Raw genomic sequence first — 14459 nt, 5'->3', positions numbered from 1 at the left:
GGACTCATACCTATAATGACATACAAAAATCTCAAAGCAGCTATCAGTCACAGAATTCATTAGTAATCATCCCATGATGTTAAGCGATCTGGTATTTTGCCTTCAGGCACTTTCCATTAACCTTCAGCTCTTTTTAAAAACACACCCATTAATGATGAAATTCCCTCAGTGCAACTTCCTAACAAATCTATTAGTGTTCAATCCTGTATATTTCTTCTGGCACGCCCCGAGCTAAACACTTTTCAGAGCTAACGTTTCTTATTACAGTAGTAAACATTTGGAACAGGATGACCTGTTAACTCAAAAAAGCCTGTAAACCGCTGTGGGGCTAAATAATTCTCTCCATTAAAATCTGCCACCTGTACGAAGCAGCAGTCAGATGAAACCCTTGTAGCCTCTAAGAAATCTAATTTTCTGGATTGTAAAGAAACAGTCCTATTTCTTATTTATTTTTTACTGATGACAATATGTCTGAAAGTTCGTCAGGAGTTTTGATTGTGTTTCATAAAACCCCAGACACGTCGCATTCGAGAAAAACAAAAAGGAGTTTCAGGTCAGAGAGTAGTTCAGTACTGTCCCTCCTCTTTATGCCTGGCCGGCAGAAATCGAGCAGAGCAAAGCGAAAAGCAGCGGGATGTTTTGAAATGGATTAATGCTCCCACCATTTGAGGTTAACAGCCTGTCGCTGGCCTTCCTTATCAGATGGCCAAGATCAATGGAACAAACACATCCACTCCCCAAACAATCTGCTTGAGTATTGCTGGACACTGCACTGAGAATGAAATAAAATCATTATCCAGCAGCTCCCGAAGCTATTTTTTACCCATTTGTCTGCATCTCACACGGTGAAAAGAGCAGCATCCATTGACCTGTTTTAGGAAGACTGATGGGTTTTTTTTGGAAGACAGTTCCAAAACTTGAAAACAAGGTGACACCTGACACCAAAAAACAACAGATTATTTTTTTCTTTTCTCATACGGTCTGAAATGCACTGGGTGATTACAAATGTTGGATATGTGGTCTGACAGTATTTTTTATTACAAATGAATATTTCTTGCATAATTTGTGCACCTAAATGTTGCATGTGCATGGTACAGTATGTATTTTCTTTTCTTTTTTTATTGCAAAGTATAGGTTATATTTCACCATTTATTCATTTACTTTTTTTTTATCATCAACCATTTATTTTGTGTCTTTTGCTTAATGATGCTGTTTTGTTCGGAAGGCCTGAAAGGCAAGGTGAAAAAAAGAATTGTAGAAAATGTTGGCCAGTTTATCCATCTCCTATTTATGTGTGCTGGCACCCTTATTTTTTCAATTCAAGATGTGCTTTGTAGCTCAATATCTGTAAATATTAATGCCGTGAATTTTGAATGTCATGTTGTCTCCGTGTACAGTATAGTTCTATGTATAGAGTTTTTCAGGTTTTTAAAGGTCCCATGACATGGTGCTCTTTAGATGCTTTTATATAGGCCTTAGTGGTCCCCTAATACTGTATCTGAAGTCTCTTTATATAGACCTTAGTGGTCCCCTAATACTGTATCTGAAGTCTCTTTTATATAGACCTTAGTGGTCCCCTAATACTGTATCTGAAGTCTCTTTTATATAGACCTTAGTGGTCCCCTAATACTGTATCTGAAGTCTCTTTTATATAGGCCTTAGTGGTCCCCTAATACTGTATCTGAAGTCTCTTTTATATAGGCCTTAGTGGTCCCCTAATACTGTATCTGAAGTCTCTTTTATATAGACCTTAGTGGTCCCCTAATACTGTATCTGAAGTCTCTCTTATATAGGCCTCAGTGGTCCCCTAATACTGTATCTGAAGTCTCTTTCCCGAAATTCAGCCTTGGTGCAGAATTACAGCCACTAGAGCCAGTCCCACAATGAGCTTTACTTAGGATGTGCTATTTCTGTGTCTGTAGCTATTGAGGAGGAGAGAGGGGGTGGGCAAGGTGGAGAGTGGGGGTGTGGCCTTGACCAACTACCACTTTGCTCGTTTGAAAGCCATGATGTCTCTCTCTCTCTCATGGGTGGGCCAAATTCTCTGGGCGGGCAAAGCAGAGAAAGGGGAGGTAAGGAGCAGATTCCAGATCGGCCCATCTGAGCTTTAATTTTTTCAAAGGCAGAGCAGGATACCCAGGGCTCGGTTTACACCTATCACCATTTCTAGCCACTGGGGGACCATAGGCATTCTGGGGGAACTCATATTAATGTTACCATTGTGCACTGTTTAGGTCACAAGAGGGCTCGCTAACTGACAACTGAATACCTCATTATCCTTCCAAATTATTAAGTTTCAGGCAACATTTAGCTGATTACTTTTGGAGTGTTTTACATGATATACTTGTGTTACTTGTACTTATGTATTATTTTCCCAGTAAATAAACAAGACTAGAATCTACAGCTATGCTAGCAGCTCTATATGGCTATATGGATTTCTGGCTTTTACAGGAGCAGGAACTTTCGTTACACAACCTCGTAGCTCGTGGTGAGTCCTCGGATGGTTTAGACATTATGGCTGATACTAAAAATCCTTATGGAGAAAATGAATGGGATTTTAACTTCCGGAACCACACTGTTGAGCTCTATTGTGTCAGTCAGTCAAAATATGCACTGCTTAAAGCAATATTAACTTTGTCACACATTAATGAGTGAGTTTGTAACACTGTTTAAGGTTGTAATGCTTCCATTTCGATTAGTAGGAATCAGTTTGGTACAACTAGAGTAGAGTATGTGGATAAACGAAAGATGAGTGTCCGTCTCTTGAAAGCAGTATGTGACAGCGCAGACCTCGTAGTGTAGTTGAAAAAGGAAGAGTAGTGGCCGGTTTGGCTCAGTTGGTGGAGCACCGCGGGTTCGACTCCGACCTGCGGCCCTTTGCTGCGTGTCATTCCCCCTCTCGCTCCCCTTTCATGTCTTCATTTGTCCTGTGAAATTAAAGGCCTAAAAAGCCCCAAAACATATTTAAAAAAAAAAAAAGAAAAAGGAAGAGTAGAAGAAATGTTTGCATCCCTTCACACATAGAATAAAAAAGCCCCTCGTTTGGATTTTAAACAACAAAGAAAGAGAACTTGTAGACGATGCATCATGGGGTGACTCTGATCATCGAGTCAGAGGAACACATTTTGAAGGTAAAACTGAGGCAATTATCCCTTCAGGCTGTGTAATAGAAAAGTAATACAATAGGGACACTTCTCGGGGTGCAATAATAAATATTAGGTTTGAAGAAAATAATTAACATACAAATATATTCAACCTGTGTTTTTTTGTCATCATCATAAGTTGTAGCAGTTCTTTTAGGCCTTTTTCCATGAGAGAGTAATAAAGATTTCCACGTAGGTTTGTGTGATTGTTGCGTGTCTGTCTTACCACCTTAACAACACACACACACACACACACACACACACACACACACACACACACACACACACACACACACACACACACACACATCAAAGCTCAACTGAGAACAGCTTCAGCACCCTCAGGTTCCTCTCCTTTTACAGTGAAACACAATCTATTCTTTCATCACAAGAAAAAAATCCTTCTGTGCCACCTTCTGCAAACCTCAGTCCCAAACGTCTGACAGAGACACTTCAGCAGGAATCAACAGGTGATCCTGCTGCTGTGTTGTGCAGCTGCTGAGCTCTGCATTTCATTGTGAATGACCTATTGTCAAGTATAACGCCTTGGCTACATTGAACGCATAACGTATGCCGACCGTTCGCTGAGCAGATGTGCCACGGCTACATCTGCTGCGCACACACGGTGTAGGATTGTGTGAGTCACAGACGAGACGTTGAGCTTTTGCTTTGGGATTGTTGTCGTTTCTTCAGTTTTTGGAGCCGGCACAGCGCTGTGAAACGTCAATCTACTGTCAGCTGTTATCAAATGACGCAGGTGAGGGAAACAAGAAGTAAAAACAGAAACACTCAAAACAAAACTGCTAGTGGAAGTGTAGTGTTGGAACATTTGCTCTGCATACGTTACGCATGCAATGTAGCCGGCACTTTACTGCTCAGTGCATCTCTTTCATTTGAGCATTGGTAATATTCAAAATATTGATGAATGCAGCTTTAAATGTAAGATGGAATTAAACTGCATTGTGTCAACTAGTGTTGCTGCCAACAAGTCCTCCAAACCATATGGGCCTGGGTTTGTTCCTACCCTCTAATACGACCCACAGGAGTGTTTTCTGTCCTTATATCTAAACCGCAGAACGTAACGGTCACCGTTTCAAACACGTTAGCGTTGTGAAACAGATGCAGTTTGGTGACGTTCAGGCACACAAACTACTTTAGTTAAGTTAGAAAAACATTGTGGCTTGGGTTAAAATCAGACGTTTCTTCACTTCAGGTTACACACGTGATGCAAAATGTGACGTAGCTACGTTTGTTCCGTAAAGTAAAAAAAAAAAAAAACTTGCCTTTTACGGTACTTTTATTTTAAAATGGGCCACGAACCCTGGTCTCCCGTGTAAAAGTCCTGTTTGATTGACCCATCCACCTTCCCTTCCTGATTCCCTTTGAGGAACTTAACGCTCTTTTACTTTGTCACATTACTTTCTGCTTTGCTCCCGTCATAACTACTATGGCCAACAGATGGCGCCGCCACTATAAACAAAACGACCAATGACAGTGGTTGTGCCCGAAATTCCATACTCTGCACTACATACTCAATATGTATACTATCTTTCAATATACTTTTTGTGTAAATAAACAGTAGTGTGTATCATTTTGGACGCACTAAGCTGTAACTTTCAATTACTTTTTGTTTCACACAGGACACAAATCCCGGTCTCCTGGGTAAAAGTCCTGTGTTTGTTTGACTGATCCCTTCTTACACAGAACTCTGCGCTCCTATACTCTCCACCGGGCGCGTCTGCTGTGTTCCGGTTTTGTTCCGTCCTTCATACCACACTGGAAGCGTCTCAGAAGCGGAGCGTCTTGCCTGCCCGACTCGCAGATTATATTTTCTCTACAAGTACTTTACATAACAATCACGTGTTTATTTAGCTAGTATCTACCTTCCACTCCAAGCACTCCTACAGTTAAACTCCATGCCTTCTCTTTTCCGCCATTGTCTACATAAAAAAGATCTGTAATGTCTATTATGTTTTTCAACCTCCAAGATGAATCTCTCGTTGTCTGTGGTGTTGTAAAGGAGACAAAAGAATATTGGGGGGTGTCTTTTGGTAAATTGACTGGATGCTCTCGCTGTTTCACTTCCCGCCAGACTGTCTGAACGCCCCGTGGCTCACATGAAAATAGACCTGGCGCGTATCTTTAGCGGAGCGGAGAGCCGCTTCACGCACGCTTCTGGGATGCGCCATGGCGTGGCTGGTGAAATATCAAGCATTGACTTGAATCGCAGCGATTGCTCGCGGGGGTCGCGACACCTCTGGAACGCAGCGCAGATGCGCCCAATGGAAAATAGGGGTTATACTCTGTCACCTTACTTCCTTCTTTGCTCCCGTAATAACTACTACGACTACTAGAGGGCGCAGCCATGATAAATGTAAAGATGAGTCGAAATTGCTGCTTAAACAAACGACCTATGGGAGTGTTTTTCGGGGGAGAACAGTCTTTTTGCTGCACATATATCAAACTAAAGTACCTCATGATTTTCAATACCAACATAACTGTAAACCTTTTAATCCCCTGGACACTAATTGCACAGCTGTACATGTTACGCTGCAGGGGATTAAAGGACCCAATCACAGAGAGAGAGAGACAGGCAGGCAGAAGAAAGTTGAAGATTTATTGATCAAAACACAAAAATGAACCAAGGGAGTCATGTGAGCAGCAGCAGGCAAAAAACTAATTCCAAAATGAAGTCAAAAGGCATCCAAAAAACCAAGGGAGTACAAAAACAGGAATAACCAGGAAGCACAGAAACTGACGAGAGCTGACAATGGGAGACACGACAGGAACCAACACAACCACACACAAACTGACAGGGCAAGGACACAAAACGATCTGACAAGAGACAAGGGGAACAAAGAGGCTAAATACAAGAGGTAATGAGCAAACAATGAACAGGTTATACAACAGGTGAAACACATTAGGAGAGGGAGAGTAATCAAAAAAAGTGGGAAAACACAGGAAGTAAAACTAGACAAGACAAGACAGATAACCGGACTATCACAATAAAACAGGAAACAGAAATATACACAACCGGAAACAGAAATATACACAATGAAATATACACAGTCCACAGAATCAATATACAAAACAGGAAACATACAGAATTATGAAAACAGGCAATAGAAATATAAACAACCCCAACAGAAATGTCCATAACCACAACAGTACACATAAAAAAACCAGACACTTTAACAACAGATATATTTGTACGCATTTGTATATTTCATGTATCGTAAACTTTCCTTTTTTATTTTATATTATGTCTTTATACTTTTGCACTGTGTTTATTGTTCTGCACCAAATAATCACTGAGTCAAATTGCTCATATGCGCAAACATACTTGTCAATGAACCGTTTCTGATTCTGATATCAGTATGATGTGCCTTTTCAGTGTTACAAGCAGAAGTCTGGTAACAGCTGAGTGCTGTGATCACATCTTTGGTTTTTTTACATTAATCTTGAAGTAATTGTGTTCATCAGTTGGTAAGGCATTGAGCGTCTCTTGGGAAATCAAACAGGGACTCTGCTGAAGCAGTGTGCTGTTGAAATGGGACTTGTAGATGAAAAAAGAAAACTTCAACAATGCTTTAAAAATAACATAGTTAGTTATAGTCTCAAAATGTATGTTCAGTAAAATGCATCTTGCTGTCACTGTCAACAAATAAAGTTTCAAAAAAGGCATCAGTCTATTAGATACCAATGTTTATAGTCGGTTCTTGACTTGCCAAGACAAGGAGCCCATACTGTCTACACATTTGTCTTGTCTTGGTTTTTATGTATATGTTCTGTCACCATGTTCGTTCCCTATCCAAGGCATTTTTGTACTGAAGCCTAACCAAACCTTAACCATAGCATTTACACATTATAAAACGGTGAAACAGTAATTTGTAACAGTTTTGGAAGACACTGACGAAAGGGGTGCCAGATCAAAAAACACTTGTTTGTGTTGTTCTAGAGAGCATGGACAAATGATGTATTTAGTGGTTTCATTTGGAGGACTTGATGCTAGCATCACCTCACCCACTAAGGGCAGAAACAATGTAGTGTCAAAAAAGTCCATTTGCTAAACAAAAGGTCTCGAGGTCCCCTGCGACTCTGTCTCAGGTGTGCCATCAACGCTGTGTTCATGTAATAATGGAGCCAATCTACGATAAGGAGAAAAAAATGCAACATGGGAGGTCAGTCAAACTTCATTTTGCTGATGAGTTTAACTTTTTTTTTAGCCCAACAGCTTAAAAATGCAAACATTATTGCTGACCATTTTCCACAGGGTTTTAGACAAATATTTTAGATTTATTTTTAGTTTATTTTTAGATTAGGATTAGTTTCTGTACGGTAGAAATAAATGACCTGCAAACTTACAAATTTCAAAATTGAGATAAGTACATCACAGTGAAACATTTCTTACCTTCATTCATTAATGTATTGTCTAAGTTATAACACCATCATGTGGTATTGCTGCTGCTTGAGATAATGTTCAAAACTGGCTTTGGTGCTGCATTCAAGAGCACTCCTACATGTGAGAACTTGCTTACTCAAAAGTAAAAAACGTTTGCTTTTTTGTTCTGCAGCTAATTCTCGATAACTCACGAGTTTGGAACGCCTATGAGCGCAACCTGCGAACATCATTGAGCTGCAACAACAAGAAGAAAAGAATGAAATCTTTATCGTGTTGGAATATCCCTTAAGTCTCTTCACATTTTAATGAAATTAATGGAAATGGAAATCAGTGGCTCCCTGGAAGGTAGAAAATCATCCTAGAAACCTATGGTGTGATTTGAAAAACTGGATGGCAGTAGTGTTAAAATAGGGTATGGACAAAAAAAAAAACATCTGTAATGCCGTTTATTAACTGTCAAGTGTAAACAAACTGCAACACAGAAGATGTTGCTCTTTCTGTGGCTTAATTATTATAACCGATCAGTTTGATTTAATTATGCATTTTGCCAGCCCTGTTATAGAAAATTAAGCAAACAAAAAGTTCCCTCATGTACTACTACTATGTACGAGCTCATCAGATTCTATTGTCTCTGCTAAAATGTTGATAAAAAATAAAGAAAATATGCGTCCGTGTCTGAATCTTATTGTGCACACCTTGTCCAGCGAACATCCGGACAAGTTACTGAAGGAAGGATTCCATCTGAAAAGAAAAGGTCAGTGTACAGCTGTGAGACGCCTTAAAAGGTTAATGATGGAACAGATATGAATGACATCAGAGCCACTGACAGGGCCCCCCTGACAGACAAACAAATCCATTTGGCAAAGGGGGTTCTTTAGGAAGCCTCCAGCACTGTGATGCTACACTTTGTTGTCCTGCTTTAACCTGATCCTTTCTGTTAGATTCTCAATTTGTGCAGCTTTAGCTGTAGTATTTCAGCGAAGCCTCGGCTACCTTGTACTGGATGTACTCGACGTGTTTTTAGATGCATGCATTCCTGGATTTCTTTTAAAAGGTCACAGGCAGGTGGACTGTAACTTCTTGCCCTTTTACATCCAGTATTTTGTATTAATTTATCGATCCAGTCAACATTGACGAGGGAACCATAAAGGTTACAGCCCAGTGTGCACCCCTGGCTGGTCTAGAGACATTATACCTGGCTGGCAGTAGAGACCGGTTGCGTCCGAAATACCATACTGACATGCTATTTAGTAGGCTCAAACACTAGTGGCGACTGGTCATTAGGGGCAGGTGGCTTCAGACTGCGTTCTCCTGTGTTCGCAGTATGCTACAGCAGCCTGAATGTGTGAGAGTGGGGCTAGCCCCTCTCACACAATGCAATGTGCATTGTACGTGGGAAATTGTTAATACACATGCTCAGAGTGTTAGTGTGTTTAATGTAGATCACACAAATTTGATGGCCAGTGGGGCTGACAGCCCGTAGCCCCACGACAGCTTCATTTCATATTTCAGATATGATTGGCTATCTGTCTGGCGTGGCACCAACATTATTTGGCATAAGGAGCGAAGAGGGGAGATTGTCTTATCGTCGCTAGCTTACTTTACAAGGGTTTGAATTTGAATTTGGAGGAGAAACAGGAATTAAAACGCCTTGGTGCCCACCAGCCTCGGGATACTGTCATCACTCAAACTTCTGGTAAAAGTAACCACGGTTTAATGTGGAGTGGTTGGCAAAGAAGTCAAGTTTGCCCAGAAGAACAACCGCCGTGTTGCTTTTTTAACTTTAGTGAGCCCTCAGTCTTGGTGAGTGAAAACACATTTTATCATCCTGCCTTTGTGGTGCTGGATCGATTGATATTACTTGAGATGGTGATGAGTGTGTACATGCTTGGTTGTCACAGAATGGATCTGTACGCATCGCCGCATGACGCTCACTTTTTCTGGCAAAGCTCAACTACCACTACCAAATACTTCTGGTTTATAAATCACTAAACGGTTTAGGGCCAAAATACATTTCGGATCTGCTTGTGAACTATGAACCACCCAGACCTCTCAGATCATCTGGGACAGGTTTGCTTGCCGTCCCCAGAATCAGAACCAAAAAGGGGGAAGGAGCGTTCAGTTTCTATGCTCCACATATCTGGAACAAACTTCCAGTAAATTGTAGGTTGGCACAAACTCTCAGCTCTTTTAAATCAAGGCTGAAGATCTATCTTTTTGACGTTGCCTTTAATTCATTGTACTGCATTGCGAATTTTATTCCTGTATTCTGTTTTTAATTTTGTATTAATTTCTAACTGTGTTTTAATATTTTATGTAAAGCACTTTGAATTGCACTGTTGCTGAAATGTGCTATATAAATAAAATTGCCTTGCCTTACCACAGTCCCTGAAAGGACCATCATCTGGCGGTGCCTGTAGCCGGCTCCCAGTCCTAAACAACCACCGCTGGTAGCCGCTCGGATTCTATCGTATTCAACTACACAAGGTACGCTCCTCTCTCTTTCTCACACACACACACACACACACACACACAAACACAGGCTCTCTCTCTCTCGTCCCCTCTGTGTATGTGTACAACACCTGGTAAAGTCATTAAAAGTGTTTTATGGAGCCATGTGGTTTGTTGACATGTTAACATAGTGAGATACAGAGTATTGTAGATTAACTGGTATGTCGCCCATCTTTTGAAATTATTGGTGCCCCACCAATTTATTAAAAAACGCCACTGTCAAACACTATGTGAGATTTTTTTTAGTATGTCCGAAATCTTAGTATGAAACCAATAGTATGTGAATTGCATACTGTTTCCGTTAAAATATTACAGTATGCAAACACTGGACACTACACCGACACAAGTATCCCACACTGCAATGCAGTAGTAACGACAACATTCGAAACGGGCAGCAACCAGCATTTTTCAGTAATTTAGCATTATTTGGCAATGCCGCTAAAGCGGAGGTCGGCAGGGGTAACCATGGTTATGCGTCTCCAATGGCAAGGAGGATCTCAGGAAGTGACGTTGAAAATTACAGCTTAGTGCATCTGAAGTATGTTGAAAGATAGTATACATATTGAGTATGTAGTGCAGAATATGGAATTCCGGGCGCAACCATTGACTATAAATAATAATGGACAGAGCATGTGTGACGTCACCCATTGGTTTGTGGAGATCTGCTATGAGTCGTCGAGTTTGCCGTTACGGATTTTAGATGAGAGGGAGGAGTGAGGGAGGAGCCACGTTACATTACACACTTTCACTGGCAATCACATCATAGCCACGCCCTAAAACACCCCCTGCTTTATCGCCGATTTTAAAATCACCGAGACCATAATTCAAAAAATTAACATCATTCTGTGTTGAAGAAGACTTAAAACTAACGATTGAGACCATAAACTCATTACGTAAATGTTTAGTGAGGTAATAAATCAAGTGAGAAGTGGGTCACTTTCTCAAAGACTTCTACAGAAACTGACCTCCTTTGCAACCGCACGTGTCGCCCCCCGGCTGGAATTCAGATAGAATGCAGGTTTAAGGCACTTCCGCATTTGCAGCAATTCGCCGAACCGGATGCTTTGTCCATTTAATATTAACAGTCTATGGGCGCAACCACTGTCATTGGTCGTTTGTTCCAGCAGCAATTACGATTCATCTTTATGTTTATAGTGGAGGGGCCATCTGTTGGCCATAGTAGTTATGACCGGAACAAAGCAGTAAGTAATGTGACAAAGTAAAAGAGCGCCAAGTTCCTCAAAAGGAAGCAGGAAGGGGAGGTGGATGGGTCAAACAAACACAGGACTTTCACACGGGAGACCAGGGTTCGTGGCCCATTTGAAATTACTTTACGGAACAAACTGAGTCACGTTATGTTCAGCGCCATGTGCGCAACCGGAAGTGAAGTAAGTGATTCTGAGTCTGATTTTAACCCAAATCACAATTTTTTTCTAAACTTAACCAAGTCATTTCAGTGCCTAATCTTGACCAAACTGTGAACTGTGTTTCACAACCACGACCGACGTTCTCTGGTTTAGATATGAGGATGGAAAACGCTCCTCTGTATCGTATTAGAGGGTAGGAATAAACAACCCACATTGTTGTATGTTTTGAGGACTTGTTGCCCTTTCTTTATTGGAATATTTGCAGTACTTCTAACAGAAATAATCTGAAAGGGTGCAGCTATGTCTCTTATTCACTCCAAAAATAGACATTTTACCTCGGTGAGGGCCAAAATGGTAAACATTGCAATACAAGACAAAAATGCGGATCAAGTCACAACACAAGCTAATGCCGTTTACCTCATTCCAAAAATGCTTTTGACTTCTTGTAACCCTAATATGAAGACTTTTCTCTGTGGAGTATTATAATAAAGAGATGCGGCGAAGCAGTTACAGGTTTTGGCCAGATGCCCATGCAGAATTCTGGGAGATGCATACAGTGTTTTTGGCTGTTTATTTGTCATTGATGCCATTGTTTCTGGCACTGGAAATCTGTTTTGTTTTAAGGATTCATGCGCATAAACGACCTAAAAATCATTCAAGACAAACTGAATGTGTGCACAGTGAAAGCTGCAAAAATTACAGTTTCATGGCAGCCGCTCAATAGTCAGTGAAACGGCTCTATCTTTTCAAACACAACTACAGATCGCACAGTGAAGCCATCGACAAACTCCCCACATTTTCAACTAATTTTTGCTGATATTACAGGTCACATGGATCCTCTATATTGGCACTTATTTTGTATCTCTCTATCATTTCCCAGCCAGACCTCATAGTGTATTATTATCCCGTAGTTTCCTTGCTTTAAGTGTGGATAACACTAGACAATATGGCATTCAGACTGAATGCAAATCAGGAGAAACTCAATTTGTAGCTGGAGGCTCTCGTTTCTTTGCTGCACTCACTCACCTAGTACACACATTAGGCGCTGAGCTGCTGTGCATCTTGTTTAGTTTTTATATTTATGAAAGATTTTGATATTCTACCGGTTGCACCGGTACATAGTCTTTTTCTTTTTTGAAGGTAGGTGTTAGGCACACAACGAACATTTCTGAATAACAACTTTTTGTATCTTAACCTGCTGCTGGAATTCAACAGGGCCTCTTCTCTGAGTAAACATGTACATAAATTACATAAAGAGGGAGTTTTTTTCAGCTGTACTCTGGTTTAAGTCTAAAGAAAAAAACATGACTTTTGTTCTGAGCCAGGGAAACCACTGCCACTTTGCAAAAAGCCTTTTTATGCCTCGTGCTCTTTTGACCGAGTCGAAAGGTCAGAGAAGTTGCTGTTTCCTTACAACAATCTACCACACACTACCTAAACAACTACACTCATGAAATAAATCTGTAAAATAACAGAAGTACTGGCAGCTCATTACCAGGACTTTGTGTCCCATAATTAAAAACTGAAATTTTGTGTGTAGTTACAGAACATATTCTGTTATTTGAAATTCTCTCATGCAAAGCTGCTCAGTTAGTAAAACCATAATGGTGTTGTGAATAGCTCACTACGTTGGCTAGCCTTAGTGATGTCCAACAAAAATTCACATATGTAACACGGTAACACATGACCAACCCAAACAACATTTTAAACTACTATATATCCAATAAAACATGCACGTTGGTAATTTTCCCACAAAATTACTTACTACCGCTAAAATGCAGACAGGTAAAATTTTATCGCTTTTGCTTCCAAGGCCGCCAAAAGTTGTAAGAGAAGAGATAAAGGTCCCATTATGCAATTTCGAAATGTAAATAACAATAACAACTGTGAATCACGTTCTATGGACAATTTCTGTTAAAATATACAGTCATACAACTGTAAATACACCGATATTTCTTAGTGTGTATAACTCAACATCACCAGAGTTTCTGCAAGTCAAATTTAAGACTTTTGAAGACCTTTTTAAGACCATTATGAATAAAAACGTAAGACCTTTATCACAACATCAACTAAGCCCTAAATTCGAATCGCTAAACTTGCAATTCCCCATAGCTGAAGAATACAATCCGTTTAATGTCTGTGGTACAATCTGAAAGAGACTCGCGCCAAAAACACGAAAGCTGATTGGCTGCAATATAAGTTGCATGTTGGTCTCATTTGTAGTCGTAATACGACAAAATTATATTTAGAATAGCGACAGAAAGAACTACAACACCACGGAATTAGAAAATGAGAAAATATTTAAGACCTAGAACATAATACTTCAGCAAATTTAAGACTTTTTTTAAGATCTGTGGAAACCTTTATCACATATGTTGAGCACGTAAAATGAATTCCCTGCTTTTTGCCTTTATATTCTCACTCCCTTCGACCCACTGAGATGAACCCTGTCGACCCCAACAGCCCTGCAGATGCCCTCATCTTCCCTCAGCTTTGATCCTGTGATTAATAATAGATTGTGGTCTTTAGGGAACTTCCGAGGCCTGCAGTTACAAGGCTACTGTACTGCACCTCTCTTAACACAGCGCACAGACGGCTTCCCTGCCCACGGCTCCTCGCTCTGCCTTCCTGTTTGTAATAGTTTGCAGGTTCGTGTCGGCACACTGGGAGACTCAGAGACATTCTGCAGTTCATTTCCATGTGTGGAAAATGAACCGAGAAAAATAACCACAAGGAATTGCTTTATGTAATCTTGTATGTCTGAGGCTGCATCCTCAATTCATGAGGGTGTAAACAATATGCACATATTTCATCACCGTGAGGCTAGAGAAAGAGTGTGGGAGTGTGTGTGTGTGCGTGTGTGTGTGTGTGTGCTTGTGTGTAAGTGTATGAAGAGAGGAGTGTGGTTTGTAATAGCACAGCAATATTAGAATGTGAATAATGCATATAATCTACCTTTTCAGTGTGAAATAAGACTAGGCCCATTAAAAAGCTCCAAAGGGAAATTGATATTAAGCACCAGAATTGCCAGACAAT

Source organism: Sander lucioperca, chromosome 10 (genome assembly GCF_008315115.2).
Source record: "Sander lucioperca isolate FBNREF2018 chromosome 10, SLUC_FBN_1.2, whole genome shotgun sequence".
Lineage (NCBI taxonomy): Eukaryota > Metazoa > Chordata > Actinopteri > Perciformes > Percidae > Sander > Sander lucioperca.
The sequence above is the reverse complement of the archived record's forward strand: the minus strand, read 5'-3'. Positions refer to the sequence as shown.